At 45.6% G+C, this 24,042-nt stretch overlaps 1 protein-coding gene across 1 annotated transcript in view; it reads left to right on the top strand.

Moving 5' to 3' along the window:
• The first annotated feature begins 6 nt into the window (after window positions 1-6).
• Window positions 7-24,042, top strand: part of KIAA1549 (KIAA1549 ortholog) — a 135,486-nt gene continuing 111,450 nt past the window's right edge. Inside the window, exon 1 of the mRNA XM_034637766.1 lies at window positions 7-124. The gene's annotated coding sequence lies outside the window, so the exon portion shown is untranslated. The remainder of the gene's footprint in view (window positions 125-24,042) is intronic.

The following is a 24,042-nucleotide window of genomic DNA, read 5'->3' as shown; positions in this document are numbered from 1 at the left end:
TCCCGGGGCCGAGCGGCCCGCGGGCCTTCCGCCCGCCGCGCCCGCCGCCTCCGCCGCCGCCCGGGGCTGCTGCTCCCCGGCCTCTGGCTGCTTCTGCTGGCCCGGCCGGCCTCGTGCGCCCCAGGTAAGCACCGCCGAGACCCCCGGGCCGCGACCCTGCCTTTTTTTTTATTGCTGTTATTTTCAAAATCCTGCTTTCCCCGCCCACCCTCTTTTATTCTCCACTGCTCCCTAGCCCTCCTTTCTTGAGATGGTTTTCCATTCTTCTTGGGCCCAGCAAATAAAAAGGCACGGCGAAAATAAAACGAAAAAGCGAACGGATTCTGGCCAATCTTGCTAAAGGTCTGCAAAGCTCTCCTGTTATCCACGGAGCCCGAGGCGGGTCTGTGGCTTCGCCAAATGTGCCTTTATTTTCTCTGCAAAATGCAGGCACTGGAATTGTATTTGTGCATGGCTGTTATCAGTGTGGTATAGCGAATGTTTGGGAATACTTCATTGTGGGGGCCAAGGGGTACATTCGGTGTGTGGGCTTTAAAACAGTATTGCTTTACTCTGAGTAGCCCGGCGTCCCCCAGATGCAGGCAGGCTGGCGGTGTCCCCCAGTACACCAGGACACAAAGAACATTCAAAGAAAATCTCTTGGAAAGCGCCCTGGCCATGGATCTTTCCAGGGAAAATAGCTATTGCCATGACTTCTGCAAAGGGATAAGTACAAGAGAGGGTGACAGTATTGTGATTCTTCAGTGTCAGGGCATGAAAGGAGGAGGGTTGTTTTATAATACATGCAGTTTACTGACTCTTCGTCTGCATGGAATTAAGAGGCATCATTTATGAAGGAGCATGTGGGCGGGTTTTGTTGCTGAAATGATTTAATTCGTATTGCTTCTCTGAAATGTTTATTTGTCCACCCTGAGCATAGACACAGGCTGGTCTGGAAACCATCTCTGAGCTGACACGCTGTAAACCAGTGGCTGCCTCAGCACACACCCTCCACCACTTTGGGGGCAGAGAAGGAAAGGTGGAATGAGCAGCTCTGGGCGGAGAGCTGCTGCACAGTGAACACAAACGGAGCCAGGGAAGCTCCTCCAGACCCTCCCTTGGTGGGAGCAGGGCCAAAGGACTGCCAAGCGGCTTTGGAAGGAAATGGAACACATTTGAAGGTGTCCCTTGGACATCACCGTCAGAATTATAACCAGTGCCACATAGGGGATGGTACAGTGGAAACACAGGAAGGGGCTTCAGGAATTGTAGAGTGGAACCAGTCCTCTTACTATGGAGGAGACTGCTAGAGAATTGGCGTGGTCAAGGTCACTGGCTAGTTGGTGCAGACTCATCGCTTTTCCATGACCCCCTCCTGCCCCGTGACCTATATAGGCTTATGCACACCTGAGGCCTCCGCAAAGATTCCCCGCAGCTGGGTGGAACCCTGGCTCAGGGAGCCCCACCAGAGCCGGGGACGACAAAACAGGTCTCTTGCAGGCAGTATACAGGTGCAAACAACTTTGCCTAACCTGGCACCTCCAGCCCAGTCCTGCCCTCTGTGTGTTCCAGCCCTGCGTGTCCGGAGCAGAGGGGACTCAGGGCTTTCTGTGAGAAGAGAGAATCAGGAAGAGCGCCCTTGGCTTTCATCTGCAAAGAAAGCCCATCTGATACTAATGGACTCATCTGCGAGGGGACCGGGCACACTAATCGTTTCCATTTACTGAGTGCTTCCTCTGCACCAGATGCTGCGTTTTATAGACACGATCCAATCATGTTATGAGTTGGGCACGATAAACCCCATTTTACGGATGAAGAAACTAAGACTTCAGGAGTTTGGGTTAGTTTGAGTCTAAACTCTATGCATTTTACGTCTGCGCAGCTTCCCCATGGGAATGTGGCCAACGGGGTATACTGCAGATGTGGAGAGAATAATTCTTTTGATAAATTTAAAGTATATACGGAGCTGTTTGCACTGTCCCTCTGTAAGTTTCTTGTCTTAGTTGTTCCTGTTTCCCATCAACCCCCAATACAAATATTCAACCTGGACACATGAAATTCATTATATTTCTGCGCTGGAGCTGATATCACAGGGGAGGAGATTTCATCCTTTCACTAACTCGTGTATGGGGCTCCTCTGGTTTGTACCGTTACTTCTAGGCCAGGTGATAGAATAGCAACTGAAGGGGTGAAGGGCACCGCGTCTGTCCTCAAGGATCCAACTGGCAGCTCAAAGCCAGTGCAGATCCTTGCATGGACTGTTCCTTCGAGAAAAAAACATCTTAAAGGTGGCCCCTGACCCACTTCTTGAAGGCTGTGAGGAGCCATATGGTGGAGGGTAGCTTCCCGATGTAGGAGACCTGGGCTGGTGAGGGCTGGTTGATCCTGGGAAGAGGTTGCATTTAGTTGGCCCATGATCTCTTCTCTGTGCCACTAGGACCCTCTGACTCCCAGTCCTGAGTGCTGTCTTGTCACCATCAGAGTGGGGATGGTGGGGGAGGCTTTGCTGAAACCCTGTTTCCAAAGAGCCTGATTCAGAAAATGGCCTGTCTTAATCCCGTGTGGGATTTCCTGGGTTACGCAGCAGTCCTTTTCAAGACTGGCTGAAAATGATCTCCTTCAGCAGCCTTCTCTTTCCTTGTTAACTTTTGTTAAATGGAATCCACCTTTCAGTGGGTCCCCTTATTTCAGCCTTTGTTTAAATTTTTATGTTTTATTGATTTCTTGTCTATTTCTGTTTCATTCAGCATCTTGAATGTGCCCTTTTTTGTTTGTTTAAACATTTATAAATTTGGTCTTGACTGTTCACTGTTTTGGAAACAACTTGTAGTACTTTGGACTTGCTTTTGATTGTGTTTTTTAGGCGATCCTACATCCACAATATAAAAAGAGAGAATTGTGCTCCATTTCTTCATCTTATTCATCGATAAGTCTTTATTAAAAATAATAGTTATTATGGAATTAATAACTTTGCAGAGATTTTGAAAATTACTAGAAGGTACAGAAAACAGGTACCCGTAATCAGACAACCCATAGATAGCGCTGTGAATAGATTTTCCTTTGTTAACATTAAAAAAGTGAAAAGTGAATTATATGCACTTATTACTTATTATATACGCATTTATGCTTTTTTCAATATTTAACTTAAGCATTTTCCTATTCATTAAATATTGTTTGAAAATACAGTGTTCCATCCTAATAATTTCCTTAATTATTCTTTTATTATTTCCAGCTTTTTTGGCTATTATAAATAACGCTATGATGAATAGCTATGTAGATAAGGCTTTGTATTTCTTTGTGTTTGTGTGTGTGTGTTTAGCACACATTTCTAAATTGGGAATTAGAATGCAATTTAAATCTAAGACCCACCATGCTGAATCTTCGCATGTTCAGTGTGCTGGGTACCTACTAAGCGCTCTGTAAGTGGTTGTTGAATGAATCGACTTTTTCTATAAAGCCATAATGCTGAAATAAGCCTTAGCAATTTATGCAGTGGCCTGTTTCACTTCATCATCATTAGCACTGGATATTATTTTTAAAACTTTTTTTATTTTTATTATTTTTTTAATTTTTAAAACTTGTAGAATAAATTTGTAATCCACTATTTAAGTTTTTTTTGGGGGGTTGGCTATTTTTGGTTTATTTTGTCTTTGTATTCTGTGAATTCTCTCTGTGTTTTTGCTCACATATATGTTGTGGGTATATATTTAAATCTTTGTATGTTAAGGATAGCAACCATTTCTCTCCTATTGGTTGACATTTCCCCCTTCCAATGGATTTTCCTTTCAATTTTATATGATTTAGAAATTCGGAAGTTTTGATTATTTTGATTAGCCAAATCTGCTGTTCTGCTTTTCTTTTTGTAACTTTTTTCATTGCATTTATTCTTAAGGCATGTTGAATTTTTACCTTAATGTACTTATTTTATTATTAGCCATTTTGAAGTGAACATTTGTTGTACTTTTTGAGGGGTTTAGTATCCTATAAACAGAGACTTTAAATGTTTCAAAAGTGTGATCCCTAGCCCTCCTGGGTCAGTATCACCAAGGGATGTGGGGGTGCTTGTTAAGAATTTAGATTTCTGGGGCTCACCCTTGACCTACATTAGAATCTTCGGTGGTGGTGCCTGGGAATGTTTATTTTTAACAAGTTCACAGCTGATTGTGAGGCACTTTAAACTTTGGAACCACCGATCCAGAGACTATACACCCAGTAATTGACAATTCATAGCATTTTGGGGCCACACCGCTTAATATCTTGCAGTTGTCTTTTCATGATTGGAACAACTGATTTAAAATTGTAATTTGGCAGTTATTATTATTATTATTTTTTGTTCTGTCTTGTTGGCTTAGTTTTCTTTGGGCTGGGACTCAAAGGGCATAGAGGACTTTATTTTAAATTCTTGGTCCTGGCCCCTGGGGAACGGCTGTGGCCCCCTTGTCAGGAAGTGCCTCACTTAATCCTGAAAACAGAACCCAGCCAGGGAGCTGTTGAAATTCACCAGGGACCTGGGAACCACAGGTTTCCTATCAGTGTGCCCTGGGTGCTAGAGGCAGCTAGTTGCTGTAATTAGAATTACACTAGGTTGATTCTCTCAGATGGGAAGATGCTACTGTAACTGATCTAATTTGTTTCCACGTTGTGACCGCCCACCTTTCATCTGCAGCTCACAGTGGCGCGATCTCTTTCTTGTACTTAAGTGGCATGATTTGTTGGAAGGCTCATTGGACTGTGAGCTACCCGACCTGAGTGAGCTCTTTTCCACTGATAACTTGCTTTGTGACTGTGGGCGAGTTACCTTGTTCTGGGCTTCTTCATGGATGGCTGAGATTATCTCTAAACTCCCTTTTAGCTCTTAGATTTCAAGTGCCCACGTTGGATACCTTGGAATGCACTTGTTATAGACGGCGACAGTCCTGTGCCTGTGGAATGTTTGTATCACTGTCTGCCCATCCTGTTGATGTTCTAGCCCAGTGACTTGCTGAAGGCAGTTCATTCAATAATTCTTGTTTTTAAAAAAATAATCCTCCTCTACTCTTCTCTCCTGCATCCCCACCCCTGGGACACATACTTTGCTCTCTCATATTCTTTCTTTTTGTCTCTTCTGTTTATCCATCTTCGCTGATAATGCCTTAGGTGTGCTAGTGCTGTGGCTTATGGCTTCAGGAATTGCCTCTCCTCGTTAGTGAAAATCTAACCTTGTTACTTATGGTGGAAGTGTGGGCCACAGACCTGCAGCATCGGGGCCATCTGGCAGCTGGCAAGAAATGCTATCTCAGGTCCTACCCCAAGCCTTCTGAGTCTGAATCTGCATTTTCACTAGCTCCTCAGGTGATTTTGAACACACACTTGAAGTTTGGGAAGCACCGGGCGAAGAGGTGGTGTCGTGTTCCAACCATCTGGGACGAAGTGATGTTGGATCACCAGGGGCCTGAGTCAGCCCACACTTCTCTGGAGCCATTCCAGGTCTTCAGGGACCTTGAGATGCGCCTGCCTTAGGGACTGCGTGAATAGTGCATTTGACCAGGCATCTTCAGAACGAAATGGTTCTCTAGACCTGCCCTGATTTATAACCTGTTCATTCATTATGGACATTTGGCTGGCTGTGAAAATACTGAACCGCTGTCGTACCAGTTGGTAAATCGCTGCTCTACTGAGCATCCCCAACTCCCCACGTGCCTGGGGCCTCCCTGCCCTCCCCCCGGCACTCCGGATTTGAAGACTGAGTTGCACCCACGTCAGATGAAGGGTCAGCCCACACAGGTTTTTCAACCCCAGGGTCTGCTTCATGGTGACAGACCAGCAGCTGACAGAGGGCCACCTTCTGCTTTGTGGGGGGCAAGGAGGGGGTGCTGTGTTTGTTCAAGGAGTGAGATAGGGCAGAACGCTAGGGAAGGTAGGGGCCACTTGTGCAGTTGAGGGAATAGAGGGGAGTGCGGCAACACCGGTGGGGTGGGGCTCAAGGAAGTGGTGGAAAGGGGGCAGGAGGGAGAAATGGAGGCTAATCGGAGACAGAGGTGTTGAGGAGAAAGGGGAGCTTTGTGGAGAGAGGTAGACAAGATGATCTTTTGGGAGGATGGCAAGCAGGGGCGGAATTGGGGGCTTGAGAAAATACAACTGGTTTCCAGAAACCACTGCGAAGAGAGGAAGGCACCACTTGCCAGGTGGGTGCTGTCTGCTTGCCCCTCCAGCAACCCTGGGTGGCCCAGAGCCTTGGTGGGAAGTGAGCGGGTGACAGTCCTCCTGGGTTATCTCCCGGCAAGTCCTGGCGCGAGGTTGGGCTTGGAAGGCTCGCCGCCCCGGGTGATGGGCAGGTAGTGCCCAGCCCTGTGGAGTCATTTAGAAAACCCTTCTTGCTTCTTTCTTTGTTCTCCTGTCTCTTGTTTGGGCCTGTGGAAGCGACCCTTCATCACTATCGTTTTGGGTGCTAGGATTAACTTTGGAGCCAGACAGCCTGAAGGACTGCTTTAAAACACTGGGTAAATACTGCTGGGGAGCTTTCAAAGGGGAAAGCCTCAAACATGCAAAACAAACCAACTTCTGAAGCCAGCTTTGAGGGGGACCTGGGCCAAGCCCAGGAGACAGGTGTGAACTGGTGGCCAAGTCGCTAGGCCTCTGCTGCTCCAGGTTTGGCCCACGGGTCAGCAGCATCAGCGGCCCCTGGGAGCTTGTGAGAAAAGCAGAGTGCCTGGTCCCACCCCACATCTACGGAATCGACCTCTTACCAGCACCTCGCCCGGGATTTGTACGCCTCCTAAGTCTTGAGAAGCTCTGGTCTCCACACTGTCTCCTTGAGGTTGGGTGCATTTTAAAGATTTTGGGTTGCTCCCTAATCACTGAGGAGTCTTGACCTTGTAAAAATCCAGCCCAGATTTTAAGTCGATCGGGCACACTGAGGGAAGGAAGAGTAGCAGGTTCAGAGCCGAGCTGGTGTCGGGCTGGGCGTGCAAGTCAGAGCACTGGTCCTACTCTGTCTCTCCCCACGGAGCTCCCCCCCACCCCAGGGCCTGAGCGTATTTGGAAACCTTTTTTCTGGTCCTTAATTTCACTGCCCTGATAGCGGGAGTCCGGGTGGCTGGCTGCGGAGGATGACAAAAGCACGTGGAGATTGTTGAAGCAAACAGGTGTCAAAGCTGAGGTGGCGGTGGAAGGGACCCAGGTGTCTGTCAAGAGATGAACGGATTAACAAAATGCGGCTTATGCATACAATGGAATTATTCCTTCTTAAAAAAGAAGGAGATTCGAACACACGCTGTAGCATGGACGGCCCTTGACATTCTGCTCAGTGAAATAAGCCAGTCACAAAAAGACGAAAACTGTATGATTCCTCTTATATGAGGTGCCTAGAGTTGTCAGAATCACGGAGACAGAGAGTAGAATGGTGCTTAACCAGGGGCTGAGGGGAGGAGGGAATGGGGTTTAGTGTTGGACGGAGACAGAGTTCCAGTTCTGCAAGATGAAAAGCGTTCTGGAGATTGGATGGTTGCACAACCAGTGTGAATATACTTAACGTTATTGAGCGGTACGTGTAGAAGTGGGAGGTTGATATAGTGAATTTTATGTTGTGTGTGTGTGTGTTTTAAAGAGTTTTTATTTATTTGACAGAGATAGAGACAGCCAGCGAGAGAGGGAACACAAGCAGGGGGAGTGGGAGAGGAAGAAGCAGGCTCACAGTGGAGGAGCCTGACGTGGGGCTCGATCCCATAACGCCGGGATCACGCCCTGAGCCGAAGGCAGACGCTTAACCGCTGTGCCACCCAGGCGCCCCTGTGTGTGTGTTTTTTTAAACCACAATTATGAAAAAACAGACAAACAAACAAACCCCAAAGCAAAGGGAAGGTGGGTGGGGACTAGCTGGTTGGGGAGCAGAAGTGAATGCTTGTGAGAGCTGGGAGCCACAGTGGTGAGGAGAGGACAGGAGCACACAACAGGTGTTCAGTGGGGACAGGTGGGCTCAGGTGACAGGCAGGATGCAAGGACTTCTGCAGACCATCAGAGGCCTGATCAGAATGGGGACAGGGAGGGGGCAGGTCAGTGCCTGGTGACCAAGAGAGGAGTCACAGCCCCTGCATCTGGCTTGTGGCACCAGCGAGGATCTCCAGGCCTCTCTGCCTCAGGACTGCTTTACCTCACCCCTCACCTCACCCACCTCTCACCTCACTCTTCACCTCACCTCACCTCTCACCTCATCCATTACCCCTCACCTCACCCCTCACTTCTCATCTCATACTCCTCACCTCACCCCCCACCTCTTATCTCACCTCCCTTCTCACCTCGCCCCTTCACCCTTTACCTCTCACCTCCCCCCTCACCTCACCCTTTACTCTCATATCATGCTTCTCATTTCACCCCTCACCCTTTACCTCTCACCTCACCCTTCACCTTACCCTTTACCTCTCTCTTCACCTTTTACCTCACCCCTCACCTCTCACCTTACTCTTTACCTCTCACCTCCCCCTTAACCTCTCATCTCACACTCCTCACCTCACCCCCTCCCCTCTTATCTCACCTTACCACTCATCTCATGCCTCACCTCACCCATCACCTCACCCCTCCCACCTCACTTTTCATCTCACCTTTTACCTTTCACCTCAGCTCACCATCTCTTCGTGTCCTGGACAGCTGTTTGATGGAGGATGGGCTAGGGGACTGGGCTGAGGAAGGGGTGGGGTTTTCAACCTGGGCCTAAATAGAGGCTGTATAGAGTCTTTTTTTTTTTTTTTTTTTTGAGGCTGAATAGAGTCTTAAGAATTTATAAAGTCAGATTCTTCTTCCTAGCCCTTGGAATGGGGCTTTTACATATTTTTATGCATTTTCACAAATACAATAGCTTTATTGGTTTTTTCCCTGATTATTATTTTTATAGTCATTGCAACGATGCGTATGGACGATTCCCTCTGCCTAGAACATTCTTATCTCTGATATTATCTACATGGTTTTCTACCCCGTTTCTTCAGGTCTGCTCAGATCTCATGCAGTCAGAGAGGCTTTCTCTAAGTCTTAAAAATACAGTGACCTCCTTCATAACTCCTTGCTCCAGACTCGGCATTATTTTCCTCCATGGTGCTTAGCACCATCTTGTTTTTGTCTGTTCATTCCCTGTCTGCATCAAGCTTCATCAGGGCAGACCATCTGTTTTCTTCTGTGCTGTTTACTCATTTATTCTTTACATCTTTCTTGAGTGACTGCTCTGTGCAGGCACTGTGGTGGGCCCTTGGGATCCATCAGCGAACAAGGTTAATTGTATGCTGTGTTCCTAGGTGAAAAGCGCCAGGAAGGAATGGGGATCAGAAAAGGCTTGGGTGTGAGGAATTGCAGTTTTAATCTGGGTGGTTAGGGTGGCCTCATGGAGAAGGTATCTTAGTATGCGAGGGCTGCCATAACGAAATGCCACAAACTGAGTGGCTTAAACAGCAGTTTATTGTCACATGGTCCTGCAGGCCAGGAGTCCCAGATCAAGGTGAGCAGGGCAGTGCTCCCTCTGAAGGCACTTAGGAAGGGTCTATTCCAGGCATCTCTCCTAGCTTCTGGTAGTTCCTTGTGCAGCACAACTCTAATCTTCATGTGGCCTTCTCCCTGTATGCATGTCTGTGTTCACATTTCCCCTTTTTATAAGCACCGTCATATTGGATTGGGGCCATCCTACTCCAGTATGACCTCATCTGAACTAATTACATTTACCGTGACCCTGCTTCCAAATAAGGTCACATTCTGAGGTACTGGGAGTTAAGACTTCAAGATATGAATTTGGGGGGGGCATGGCTGACCTATAACAATGACATATAATCTAAGATTTGAAGGAGGTAAGGGAGTGAGCCAAGCAGGTATTTGGGGAAGCAGCGTTCCCAGCAGATGAAGTAGCCAGCGTAAAGGTGGGAGTGTGCCTGGTGTTGGGGGATGGGGAGGAGGCCAGTGTGCCCAAAGCAGAGTGGGTGGGGGTGAAGGTCAGCAGCTGCTCAGGTGGGTGCGGGGGGTAGGGGAAGTGGGTGCTGGGATGCAACATCAGAGGCCCTCTTCAGGACTTTGGCCTGACTCCAGGTGAGGTGGGAAGCAGTTGGATGGCTTAGAGCAGAGGAGTGATATGATGAAGCTTAAAATGTAAAATTTATTGCACATTAAATGAATTCAGATGGTACAAAAAGATGTAAGTTAGAAAGTGAAAATCACCCCAAATCCTACCACTCGGAGATAACCATTATGACATTTTGGTGTTTCTCTTTTCAGACTTCTTGTTCACACATACAAGCACATACAGATACACACAAAGTAATGGTATCATACTCGCCATGTTGTTTGCTAACTTGCTTTTTTGCACTTCACACTTTATCACTGAATCTTTACGTTGTCAGGAAATATAGATCCACATTATGATTTGGTACGACGCTGTGGGTGTTCTATACTTTACTTAACCAGCTCTCTGTTCATGGGTAATTATACTGCCTTCGTCTTTTGCTGTGATAAAAAACACTGCTCTGAGCATCTTTGTATATCTGTCTTTCCATACTTGTCTAATTATTTCCTTAGGATAAATTCCCAGAAATAGAATTTCTGGACTAGGCAGTCTTCATATATTAGATTTTGATACATATTGCCAAATTGCTCTCTAGAAAGGTTGAAGCAGTCTGCATTCTCTCTAGCAATGAATCAGAGTGTCGGTTTTTCTTCTCTGCATCTTTTTTTTTTTTTTTTTTTTAAAGATTTTATTTATTTATTTGACAGAGATAGAGACAGTCAGTGAGAGAGGGGACACAAGCAGGGGGAGTGGGAGAGGAAGAAGCAGGCTCCCAGCAGAGGAGCCTGACGTGGGGGCTCGATCCCGCAACGCCGGGATCACGCCCTGAGCCGAAGGCAGACGCTTAACCGCTGTGCCACCCAGGCGCCCCTCTTCTCTGCATCTTACTGGCTGTTACCAATCTTTATTATCTTTGCCAAACTCATAAGTAAAAAAAAAAAAATACCTCCTTTAAAGTTGCATTTCTTTGACTGTTAATTGGCATTTGGGCCTGTCATTGAGGCCTCCTTTGCTCTCCTTCTTGGTTCTTTCCTGCAGAAATATCAGGGCTGGCCTGGGAGTAATAATACCCAATAATTACAGAGCCTTAGCTAGCCAGGTGCCAAACATTGTGGGAGGCCCAGTGTATCTTTTTAAATCTATACAGTAACTGTAGGAGGTAGGTGCTATTATTATCCCCATTTTACAGATGAGAAAGACAAAGGTCAGAGAGGTTCACTAACGTGCTCAAGGTCACACAACTAGTGAGAGTCTTCCTACCCCTGAGGTGGGGGGTGCATCCCAGCCAGGGTCTCCTTTGCTCTGGGTCCATGCTAGAGAATGGCTCTGTAATCTCTACGATGAAAATGCCCACTCCCAGGTTTTGTTTGCTTGGTAGAGTGAACTCTGAGTAGAGCCCTGCAGTCAGGGTCATCGGTGGTCCCTGCCTGTATCAGAAGCCCTGGCCGTGAAGGCTCGCCTGGGGCCCCACACAGTGATAGAAACGAGGCTGGACCCCAAAATCAAAGGCACAGACAAGGCTTTTTGGGGCTGCGTCTTGAGCTGAAGAGAGACACGGCACAGAGAACAGTTAGGTTGGCTTCCCACAACAGAGGGGAGACCCTGATTGTATAGCGACAGTTCCCGCCTCCTGATTGGTGGGAAGGGCCTCGTCCTGATTGGTCGATATTAGCAGGGAACTGAGGCAGCTCATTGGTGCTTTTTGGAGCCGGGATTGAAGTCCGACTTGCCTGTGAGGCAGCGTTCTGGGCTCTGGGTCGGCTCCGTAACAGAAGCGTGTGTAGTAATGACAGCGCCCCACGGGCATGATGGTTCTCACTCAGGGCTTGTTGCCGTGGTTCCTAACTGTCTCACATCTAAGGTGCTCACCATATTGGTTAAGAGAAATGAAGGAAGCAGGCTTTTGGAAACTACTGTATCGTGTGGAGGTGTCATTTTGTTTGATCCCAGCAGGTTAAAAAGTAAAAGTTTTAAAAATAAAAAAAGTCAGGAAGTCAAAATCCATCTTTTGAGCCTATATTCCCTATCCTCCAGCACGGAGAATAACATTTTTCGTAATACCAAGTGACATTTTTTTACTGCATTTCCTCTCTTTTGTGCTGGATCATATCCTTGGGGGTTTGATAATATTTCTTCTTTGTTTCCACTACGCTATCTTTCTGTGGTTTGTTTCTGACTGCAAAGCGTGTGGTTGTAATACATTCTCTTTGTTAATAAATCGGTGTATACCACTGGTTTAAAATCAATTTATCATTAACTTTGAAATTTTGGTGGGAGGAAGTCGATGCCGTAAAATAAATACCTTGTTCAAAACTCAACCAGTGCACCTCACTGTCCTGCTTGCATTGTTTTATATGCCCCTTGAGCCTTTTTAGTTCTTCATAAAACAGTGTATTAATGCCTTGAGTTCTTGCCTGGATCTGGTGTTAAAGTTTAACCTTCTAAATAATTTCCAGAAATCTTAGGCCTGAAACTGTTCTATTTTTTTTTTTTCATCACAGTTTATATTGACTTTACTCATTGATAACCTTCAAGTTTCTCTTCTCCCTCTTGCAATTCAGGGTTCAAGTCCCCCTGAGAGGAAAGCCACATGTAGAATATGTGTTCTGCTAATCAGGATAGACTAGTTTTGTTGTAGAAACAACCCCCAAATCTCCATGGGTTTCAGCTTGTGGCTTCAAGGCTCCACCATGCTGATATTTCCCTTTGTCTCTTTCCTGTACTTTTGGATCTTGTGTAGTTCTGGAAATTTTGCTTTTCCATCTTTGTCTTGGGGTTTCCAGTGCTAGAATGTGTGCCTGAAGGTAGACCAGTTGTATAGAGGTCCCATTCATTCATGCATGTGTGCATTCTCCAGCTAACATCTTATTTTTTTTTTTTTTGAAAAAAGACTTATTTATTTATTTTGGAGGGGAGGGGCAGTGGGAGAGAAAGTCCTAAGCAGACTCCATGCTGAGTGTGGAGCCTGTCGCGGAGCTCACAATCCTGGGATCACAGCCTGAGCCAAAAACAAGATTTGGATGCTTAACCGACTTCCCCATCCAGGCGCCCCTTCAGCTAACATTTTTTGAGTGCTCACCACCATGTGCTAGATGCTGGGATACAAAGATAAATATGGCAGTCAGTCATGGCCCTCAAAGAACTCAGTCAAGGAGAAGAGATAGTCCTGTCCGTAAGTAACTCTACAACAGTGTGGTAAATGCTGTGTTAGAGGACTCCAGTGATGATACAAAGAAGACAGTAACTGGTGGTCGGTGTAGGATCAAGGAACTGTGTGGGATATTTTAAGATGGGATGTAAGATTGGAGCATTCTTTTAGTGAGGAAGGGGAGCATTGTTCAGTTATCTATGGCTGTGTGACAAATCACCCCGAAACTGAATGATACAAAATAGTAATGATATATTATTTCACATGATTCCGCAGGTCAGGAGTTTGGACAAGGCTCAGTTGGGCAGTTCTTCTCCATGTAGCCTCTGCTGAGGTAACTCACTTGGCTGCTTGTGGTTGGTACTGGGATTGGGCTGGAAGGTTTAAGAGGGTTTCACTCATGTGTCCAGTTTCTTGGTGCTCCTCCATATGCCCTCCTTTTCTCTCTTCTCATGTGACTGTCTTGGGCTTTCTCAAAGCATAGTGGTCTCAGGATAGTAGGATTTCACATTTGGCAGCAAGCTTCCAAGAGGGATGAAGCAAAAGCCGCCAGTTCTCTAAAGATCCTGGGCTCGAAAGTTATCCAAAGAAGCAACCAGAATGTTCCATCTTGTACACATTTTTGGTTAGAGGAAGTCACCAAGCCAGCCCAGACTGAGGGGCTCGGAGGGAACAGGAGCTCCCCATTGATGGATGGAATAGCATACGCTTATGAATCAATGGCGGTCATCTTTGGAGTTTATCTACCACAAGCACAAAATAGTTGAAAATAGAGAGGAACTGGAAAGGAACAATTACTGGAGCAAGTTCTCAGAGTGGACAGGAATAAATGATAACAGGCGTTATAACAGCTAACTAATACTTACTGTGCACTTCCCATATGCTGGGCATTCTTCTAGGCATTCAACATGTATTCATCGTATTTATTTATTTATTCCTAACAACAACCCTGTCAGGTACAATTATTAACTCCCTTTCACAGATGAAGAAGTCGATACACAAGGAGATGAAGTAACTTGCCTTAGGTCACACAGCTAGTAACTGGGAGAGGAGGGATTCAGACTCCTTGGACAGGAAGGATGGCGCCTCTTCCACTGAGACAGGTGGGAAGGAAGAAGTGGTGGGTGCAGGTGAGGGTGGGAGGGTCATGCTGTTGAGGAAGCCAATGTCCGATCGTCTCTTTTTTCTTTTTGATAGTGCTCTGGGCAACACTTAAGTGCAGTGAGGCAGGAGCAGTTTGGGCTCCGTGAGAAAAGTTGTTTATGATTGTAGTATCTGTGCATCACAGCCGAAGGAGCAGAGCAGGGAGCTATGAAGGGCTTGTTGAGTGGCCGAGGGCCCGCAGGTGAGGACCATTTGTGTGCAGCGGCAGCGCCCTCCCTTGGCCCTGTGGGGGTTTCTGTGGCTGGGCTTGGCAGGTAGAGAAGGTACACCATGGAGCTGATCCCAGAGGGCTCTTTGAACCCATGATCAAAGCCTCATAGATATTCTCTCCAGCTGCTGTGACTGCCTCGTCTCACAAGAGTTCCCCGGTGGCTCTCAGAAAGCAGCATTTCCACCACAGATTTGAAAAGAAGAGTGCCAAGTGACTTCCTGTGTCGATCCTACAAATGTTCCTTGACCTTGTATTGGGTACTTATTCCAGGTACCCTTTAAGTGCCAAATGTCAAGTCTTGAGACTGCTCCTAGGACAACTTAGCATGGGATTTTATCTATCCCCATGCTTCCAGGAGAGACTCCACTCTTTTTGGTGGAGTAAGGATATGGGCGTTGAGTATCACTCGGATCAGAGTGAGGGGCAGATGTCTCCTACTCTTCAGGCCATACAGAGGGCCTGCAAGGGGCCTGTCTTTTCACGGGACTGCAAAGGGAGGGGTTCGGAGGGGGTTGAGGAAGAGACTGCACTTTCTGTCCCATCCACCCCTTTTATTTGCCCATACCAAGTGGTAAGCACCACTTGGAGTCTGTGTTCATAATAGTTTGATCTCTTTGGAAAATCCAGAAGGTACCTCCACATGTCTTTCTTGTCCTACAGTGCTTTAGAAAGCATTTCTTGAGAAAAGCACACTTAATATGGAAGGAACAGCTTTACCCCAGAAGGTTCCAGATAAACTCCTGTGAGGTGCCTGCCACTGTAGCTTGGGTTCCAGCCTGGGGTGTCTGGGAGGTTCAGCCCCTTGCTGATGTTGGAAAGATTTTAGTCTGTATTTTTCGACATATCATACTATCTCCTAAGCCACAGGGCTCCAGGGGACAAATTCTGTTTCTCTTGGGCCCCAGTGGCCCAATAAGCCTTCGACCAGTTGGAGTGGGGATATCACTGTAATTCCTGCTTTGAGTCGCCTAACTTGGATTAAATTCTGTGGTGTAAGCTGAAGCCTCTAACCGGACCAGATCTTATCCATGTCAGGGGACCAACAGTCTTCTCGATCTCTGCCCTGTAGTCCGGACACCTGGCCTGAAACCACGAGGCCATGACATTTGGAGTTGAAAATGGTTAGCCCTTTAGCCTGGTGTTTAAGGAAGGGTCATATCTCATTCAGAGGCACGGTTCCCTGCAGTTGCTCTGTGATCCTTACAAGTGGGGTTGGCTCATCTCCTTTGACACAACAAGTCAGTCTGCTCTTAGGAATTTGACCAACTTATGACTCTTTGACAGTAAAATTTACATGACTGTATAAAGACATTTGTTCATGGATCCTCTAATCAAGAAAAATTAATGTCTGTAACTTAACATAAATTGATTTTTAAAAAGATTTTATTTATTTATTTTTGCGAGAGAAAGAGGGAGAGAACTCGTGTGCAAGCCAGGGAGGAGGGGCAGAGGGAGAAGCAGGCTCCTCACTGAGCAGGGAGCCGAATGCGGGGCTCGATCCCAGGACCCTGAGATCATGACCTGAGCCGAAGGCAGACGCTTAACCAACTGCACCACCCAGGCGCCCCTTAACGTAAATTTAAATCTTATTTTGCAACCAAACTTTCAAGATCTACTTCATGCTGAAATAACTGATAACCAATATCAGGGTTAAAAATGATCATAACAGTAATTATAGTTTCTCCATTTATAAAATCTGGATTTGAACTGTAGGCAGAGAGACCTTTTGCCCTGAGCAGTTCGGGCCTCTGCACCACGAACCACCACTCCCTTTGTCCTGTAGTGGGAACCCCATGTGAATCACCTTTTCATTCCACGATGCCCACCTCGGAGTCTTGTACAAGTAGACAAATGAGTGAGTGAATGGGTGAATGGCATTTTTTCTAGTTGTTTTTTTTTTTTTTTGCCGCTGAATTGTTCATTTTATTTTATTTTATTTTTTTCCAATTCTAATTTTTTTTTAATTTTATTATTATATTATGTTAGTCACCATACAGTACGTCCCCAGATTCTGATGCAAAGTTCGATGCTTCATTAGTTGCGTATAACACCCAGTGCACCATGCAATACGTGCCCTCCTTACTACCCATCACCAGTCTATCCCATTCCCCCACCCCCTGGCATTTTTTCTAGTTGTTAATGGGCCTGATTTGTGGTTGTCTTTTAGTTTTGATGGTTGGTTAGCTGCTGAGAGGGAATGAATTATATACAGCAGGTTTTTGTAATACTATTAGGGCTGTTGGGTTCAAAATTATGCATTAGAACTTGTAGCAATAGTATGAAAACAAATCTGCATTTCCTTAATAGTGTCGCTTGTACACCTACCTGTACAGGAACAGCTTCTGAACCACATCACCTTGTTTGCATCGTATTGGATTGTTGCTGAGAGATCCAGTAGTATCTGCCATCCATGCTGGTTAGGGGTTGCTAGGCAGAAGCTGGTCTGCTCTGAACCTGGGAGAGGGAGAGTAGCTGATATAGGATAACGGAGCAGCGATAAAGTGAACAGGGATGAGAGAAATACAGTTTTAAATGACAGTCCCAGGCAAGGTTGTCATCATGGGAAGTGTGCGACAGATTGTAAAATAGTTCCTGAGTCATAGAACTTTTCAGCTGGGAGTTATAAAAATAACTATATATATATATATATATGTATATATGTCAATTTCTACTTCTGTGGCCTTGACAAGATGCCCCAGGGCCTGCACCTTCAGGATCCAGACTATAGGAGTTGGAGACTGTTCTTTAGGGCGCACCCAACAGGATGAATTTCAGCCTTTTTATTATTCTGTCAAGATTCAAATTTTGGGGAGAGAGCCTGCGGTTTAGGATTGGTGCCCATTCCTTGGGCAGGAGAGAATGAGCCTCTTGGGTGACAGATGTACTTAGATCCTGCACCGTGGTGGAGGGAGCATCCCCAAAGCAAGACCGGGGGAGTCTGCATATGTGAGTCATGCAGGTGCAAATGTGCAAACCCATAATCAGAGATAAGCATGCCTGTATATCCAGAGGAAGACAGTCATGCAAAGATGAGAAGATTCAGAAATGTGCATTAACAGACATTTTCACAAATACAAAATATGCAAAGACACATGAGTATACAAAGAAGCATTGTGTGTTCAAGTATGTAGGGCAATAGCGGGATGTACAGAGATGCACCTATAGATATATACATGGAAATACATGCGTGAATACAGACACACTTATGAGTACATGCCCACGGCACAGTGCATGGGTGCTTGGAGAGAAAACGAGCGGAGGAGGGGAGACTGAATGGTAGCAGGTGGATAAAGGAGAGAGAGTAGAGGGGCAGCAGAGTTATACGCTTTCATAAAGTAGTTGGTCAAGACCTATAAATTGCCTTTGGATTTCTGCATGAGTTCTTCATAGGCCTCTTGGCTCTGGTCCTTGTTAGTGTGTTCACGAAGTTCATTTGATCAGAAGGGCAATGTTATGCCACAGATGGCAGTCTCCCTGTGGAGTCTTCATTTTCCTTGGTCTGCCTGTATTAATGGAGCAGCCTCTTCCCTCTTTCCTGCCTCACTTTCTGCCTCTGCTCCCACCATGCCATCCTGGCTATGTGGCTCTTCCCCATAAGGGGAACCATGTTGAGTTCTTTTATGCCTCTGTGCCTTTGCACGTGCTGTTCCTATACTGTTCCTTCTGCTTGGAATGTTCTTTCTTCTTATTTGCCTGATTTTACTCTTCTCTCAAAAATTGCAGACCAGATATCACCTCCTCCAGGAAGCCTTCCGGAAATCCCAGAATGGTTTAGACACCATCCCTCCATGTGCATCCCTGTTAAAACACTGACTGCTCTGTGCTATAATTGTTTTTAACTAGATCAGAGGCTTCTGGAGGGTAGAGATGTATATTTGTATACGCCTCACCATTTAGCACTGTACCTGGCCCTCAATAAACATTTGTTGAATTGTTAAATGGATGATTGAAAGAATGATTCTATGAATGAATGATGGTATAAATGAGCAAATGAACTAGAATAAATAATGACTCAGTGAGTTTGGTAACCTGAACTACATAAAGCTGGGCTTCCGTTTATTTTTCACTGCCTCTTCCCTGTTTTCTCCCCTTGAATCATAATTCAGAGCTGCTTGTCATAGCCCCTCTTCTTACCTGAAGATGTTCATCATGGGGTTGGACCTCAGAACTACACCTTAACTTAAACCCCTGGAGATGATTCAAAACTCAGTAGTATCTGAGCCTGAGTTTTCCTGGCATGCCCATTCCTTCTGTGTAGGGGTAAGAAAGGTTTATTTGTCACTGATGACCAATAATACTCATTTACATACACTTTGTAAAATACGAAAATACATTTAGAAGAAAACAAGGGTCTTTATTTTTGCCACCTTACGATTTTGTAAAGAGTTTATGTTTTTCTAGTCTTCTAGGAAATGTACATACATGTATTTAAAATAGACTTGACCTTTTTCATAAGATGGGATCATACTATCTACGTAATTTTGCATCTTGGAAATTTCACTTCCGGACCACCGTTTCTCATGCGATCACATATTCTCTAAAACGTGTTTTGAGGAATGCGTGGTATTCCTTTGTGGAGCAGGATTTTCAAGTCATTCTTTAACTGTTTGGTATCTTTATTGGTACTTACTGTTGCTATTATATATGATGTTACATGAGCCACTGTGTGCCTAGATGTTTGAAGTTCTGGTGGTTTCCTTCAGGCTGGGTTTATAGAAGGAGAATAACCGGGTCAAAACGGATAAGCTTTAGAAGAAAAAAATCCTGTGTGTGTATGTAAACCAGAGTGCATTCCAGAATAACTCTTACAAGATATGCCCTCTCTGTTGGGATTTTCAAAATAGATTTATGGTTTGTATAGTTGAGCTGTTTTCCAGAAAGAGAGTATCTGGCCACGACTGTTGTTTTTCCCAGCCCTGCTGTCTGGTCGTGTACTGTGTCATTTCTCACTGTGAGCAGGTGTTTCCCCAGAAAGAGTTCACCACCTTGTGCACGCCTTTAAAGATCCAGAGCCCAGGAGACAGAAGGTGTTGGCTTCAGGAATCTCGGCCACGCTGGGGATGTGGGGATATTGTTTCCTGGGGCCTGATGGTGTGATCTGGAGGTGAGAGGAGGGGAGCTGGAGAGCTAGGCCCTTTTCTGGGGCATCCCGTCTGCTGTCACCAGTGTTGACCCTCCTTTGTTGCAGCACCTGTTTCCGTTGTGTTTGTACTGCCTGTCCTGATAGTGATCGATCGATTGGTTATTGGGGAAATATACACAAGATTTACCATTTAACCATTTTTAAGTGCACAGTGCAGTGGTACGAAGTACCTTCACGCTGTCATGCCGCCACCTCCAGAATTGATCATCTCATACCGAAACTCTTACAGTGACTTATTTTTAATTCTGAGCGCCTCAGGGTCAGGGACTGTGTCCCCAGATCCCAGAAATCTGGGGCTGTCTGTGGCACATAGTAGGAGCCTGTCAGTGTTGATATAAGAGATGGCAGAAGCCTCCGAGGGCAGGTCAGCGGCGTCCGGGCTCTAAGGTTTGTGTGGGGTCTCCCCTGCTGCCGTGTGTGGCCGTGTCAGCCTCTCCCATGCCTCCCTGACTCTGCTGTCCTAGAATTAGACTGCCCAAGTGCCCTCTGCGTCCTCTTTTTTTTTTTTTTTTTTAAGGTTTTATTTATTTGTGTGTGTGAGAGAGAGAGAGCACAAGCAGGGGGAGTGGCAGACAGAAGGAGAGGGAGAAGTAGGCTGCCCACTGAGCAGGGAGCCCGATGTGGGGCTCGATCCTAGGACCCCAGAATCATGACCTGAGCTGAAGGCAGATGCTTAACCAACTTAGCCACCCAGGCATTCCTGCTTCCTCTTCTTTTAGCCATTTCTGTGTACTTCATTCATTTGCCCTTATTAGGAGGTCATTTTTAGTATTACCAGTCTGAGTTTTTATGTATACGTCTTGTTTCTCTGCTTAGATGGTTCGCTCCTGGCCATCATACAGCCACGCACATCATAATATTACTGCTGAGTACTAATATAATAGTTCACTGAAGCTAAGATGCCATCAGCAGCGTGATGGACCATGTATTTTCTGTAGCTCTGAGAAAGCAAGATCATGAATCAAAACACACTGCCACTTAAACCATGACACACCATTGGTTCTAAATGCACCCAATTTCAGATATCTTAGAATGTGAAAAAAAAATTTTTTTTTGAGTGGATGAATCACAGTACATGAGAAATAAGTGCTGGTTTCATGTTTTGTTTCTCTGTGTGTATATTTGTGTCATGTGGTGGACGGATGAGAACATTTATAGACAACATAGGCAATGGCTTTACAGTTTTATTTTGTGAAAATTCCTAATTAAATTTCCATGGACTCTCTTCTTGAGGATGTAAATCACATCACATTCCCCTCTGAATTTAGCACTCCATTCTTTCCTAAGGCAGCTGTCCTCATTTTGTTTCACCTGTGTTTCTTTCATATTTTTGTTTTTTACTGCAGATTTTTCAGCTTATTTGTTCTGTGCCTTTTTTTTTTTCCAGTGTTTTCTGTAGGAAGGGTGATCTTTATTTTAAAGGCTTCATAGAACCTTCTAGAGTATTTTTTCAGGGTCTAAAAGAGTCTTACAATTATCACGAAGTGACAAAAGTGATAAGAGCAAGCGTTAGTGTCTTTAATGTCAAGTGCAAATTTCAGTGGCTGAAAAATGCGTGTTTAGATTAGAGTATGAATATTTTGCTAAAGTGGCCCATTAGGTGATGATTATATTAGTAGCTGCTTGGATCTTCAGGTGCTGGGAATTCACATCAACAATTTATAGTTCCTACTGCTTAACTATGGGTAACCTTCATGAACACCACTTGGTATATAGCGTCCTTAATTTATCCCTGGGAGCTCCATTTTTTTTTTTTTAAATTTTAATTATACTGCTAAGAAGAGCAGGAACAAGGAAGCATGTTTGTTTTTTTGTGCCCTCCAACCTATTTCTACTTAAGCTTCTTGATTATTAACTCACTTGCCTTAGCTTGATTTCTTTTATGTGCCTAATCTTGTTTACACCCAGACCCTGAATTCTTATTTTTCTAGGCCATGTTATTAATAATTATACGAATAGCTGGCGTGTGTTTTGAAAGCTTGCCGTGTTTTGAAAGCTTGCCTCGTTTTTGTTCAATGGCTCTTGACCTTGTGCACATTAAACCACCTGGGAAAGGGGCGCCTGGGTGGCTCAGTCAGTTAAGCATCTGCCTTGGGCTCAGGTCATGATCTCAGGGTCCTGGGATCGAGTCCTGCATCCATCTCCCTGCTCAGCAGCGAGCCTGCTTCTTCCTCTCCTTCTGCCTGCCACTCCTCCTGCTTATGCTCTCTTTCTCTCTCATACACACACACACACACACACACACACACACAAATAAATAAAATCTTAAAAAAAAAATCACCTGGGAAAGTTAATACATCCGGCCCATACCCAGACAATTGAAATGAGAATCTCGGAGTAGAACACGGGCTTGAGGCTCACAGCCATGCATTATCTCCTTTAATGTCTGACGACCCTGTGAGGCATGTATTCTTTTCCTTATTTTATGGACGGGAACACCGAGGACAGGATGGAGTAACCCAGCATTTGTGGAGACTGAAACCCAGTCTGTCGGATTCCAGAGACTGTTCTTTCCATACGTATTAGCTATGCCTGGGCACCGGATTGTTTCATTAAAACAAAGCAGTTATGTTCTGCAGTATTTACAACGGTAACTCTTCACCATCACTCCATGAATAGTTTCAAAGCCCTGGCCATTGTACAGGCATAGACTGTGTTCTTTTCTCTTGTAATGGGCTCTTCAGGATGTATTAAATTTCCCCTGGTTTGTAAGTATTCACCAAATTGACATTTTATTAACTCAGATTGTCCTGAATGATCTTGGAGGAATGACTTGTTCAGTTTGTGGTACTTAGATCAGTTGTTTTGTGGAGAGAGCGGTGTTGCCGTCTAACAAGTGGGTTTATAGAGTGAACTGGAGATAGTCGTTCATTCGAGTGGCTCCCAGAACTCCAGGGACGGACATAAACAGTCCCTAGGGCCAGCCTTGTGAGTGTAAACCCATCAGAGAGGAAATGCCAAGAAGAGATGCTAATCGCACATTCCAGGAAATGCCCAGGGAAGGAAAGGGCAAGGAAAAAGAGAAGTAGGGGCTGGGGCAGCAACAAGGTTAGGGACAGAATGTTCTAGGGATGGAAGTCCTCTGATGTTTTAAGGAGAGATTTTAAGGAGGAAGAGAGACGAAGCTGCCGGTGGAGGAAAGGTCCCCGTGAGCCCGCATTCTATGATGCCGTGTTTAGGTTCAGAGAGGAAGATGTGTAGGTAGGTGGGGAGGGGAGAGGTGCACCTGACCTTGGTGATGAAGGAGTGATAGGGAGGTAACTGATGACACAGATGGGGCAAGGTGAGGGTGAAGGTGGTTATGGGAGATGGTTAGGGGACATTATGGAAGATGGTGCTGATAATTTAGCAAAGCGGGAGAGATGATCTGGTGAAAGGGGGTGGTTTCAGCCCCAGCGGGGAGCAGGAGGACCGGGGCCCTGGTGAGGAAGGGGATGGAGAGCTGGCGGGTGGGTCGCCTCTGCCCTCAGCAGTGCAATAAGGCATGGGGAGGAGCGCACTGAAGGTAATTTGGAAGTGATTATTCTTGTGCTAAACAGTCTTCAGATGATAAGAGGCCCCTAAGGCATTTAAATATAATTCAGATTCCAGAGGTGGTTTCCATACAGGTTTTTAAGAATTCATCTCATCAAAGAATTAAGGCTCACAAAGCATATTCTCTTTTCTGGAAGACCAGTGAGGCTGGAAGGAAGATTATAGGCAACCTTTCCCTTTTTGAACAACTTAGTTGAGTGGCTTAACTAACTGACCAGCTTAGTTGGAGTGTTTGGTGGGTCTGTTAGAAATGTTTTAAGGGGGGCGCCTGGGTGGCACAGCGGTTAAGCGTCTGCCTTCGTCTCAGGGCGTGATCCCGGCGTTATGGGATCGAGCCCCACATCAGGCTCCTCTGCTGTGAGCCTGCTTCTTCCTCTCCCACTCCCCCTGCTTGTGTTCCCTCTCTCGCTGGCTGTCTCTATCTCTGTCGAATAAATAAATAAAATCTTTTAAAAAAAATGTTTTAAGGGTTTTGCAAATTTGATAGAAGTATAGTTTTTGAAATTTTATCTATCTCCACACCTTTTACTTGTATCTTGACATATTACATAATATTATATTATTACATACGTTATGTACATATATATTTATGTGCTCTTAAGTCCATAGCTCGATGAATTTGCCCAGACTGAATACAGCTGTATAATAATACTGAGATCAAGAAACAGAACATTACCTGCCCTTCAGAAATGCCCCCTGCGGGGCGCCTGGGTGACACAGTCATTAAAGCGACTGCCTTCAGCTCAGGACGTGATCCCGGCGTTCCGGGATCGAGTCCCACATCAGGCTCCTCGGCTAGGAGCCTGCTTCTTCCTCTCTCTCTCCCCTGCTGTGTTCCCTCTCTCGCTGGC

Source organism: Ailuropoda melanoleuca, chromosome 1 (assembly GCF_002007445.2).
Source record: "Ailuropoda melanoleuca isolate Jingjing chromosome 1, ASM200744v2, whole genome shotgun sequence".
Classification (NCBI taxonomy): Eukaryota; Metazoa; Chordata; class Mammalia; order Carnivora; family Ursidae; genus Ailuropoda; species Ailuropoda melanoleuca.
The sequence above is the reverse complement of the archived record's forward strand: the minus strand, read 5'-3'. Positions and strand labels throughout refer to the sequence as shown.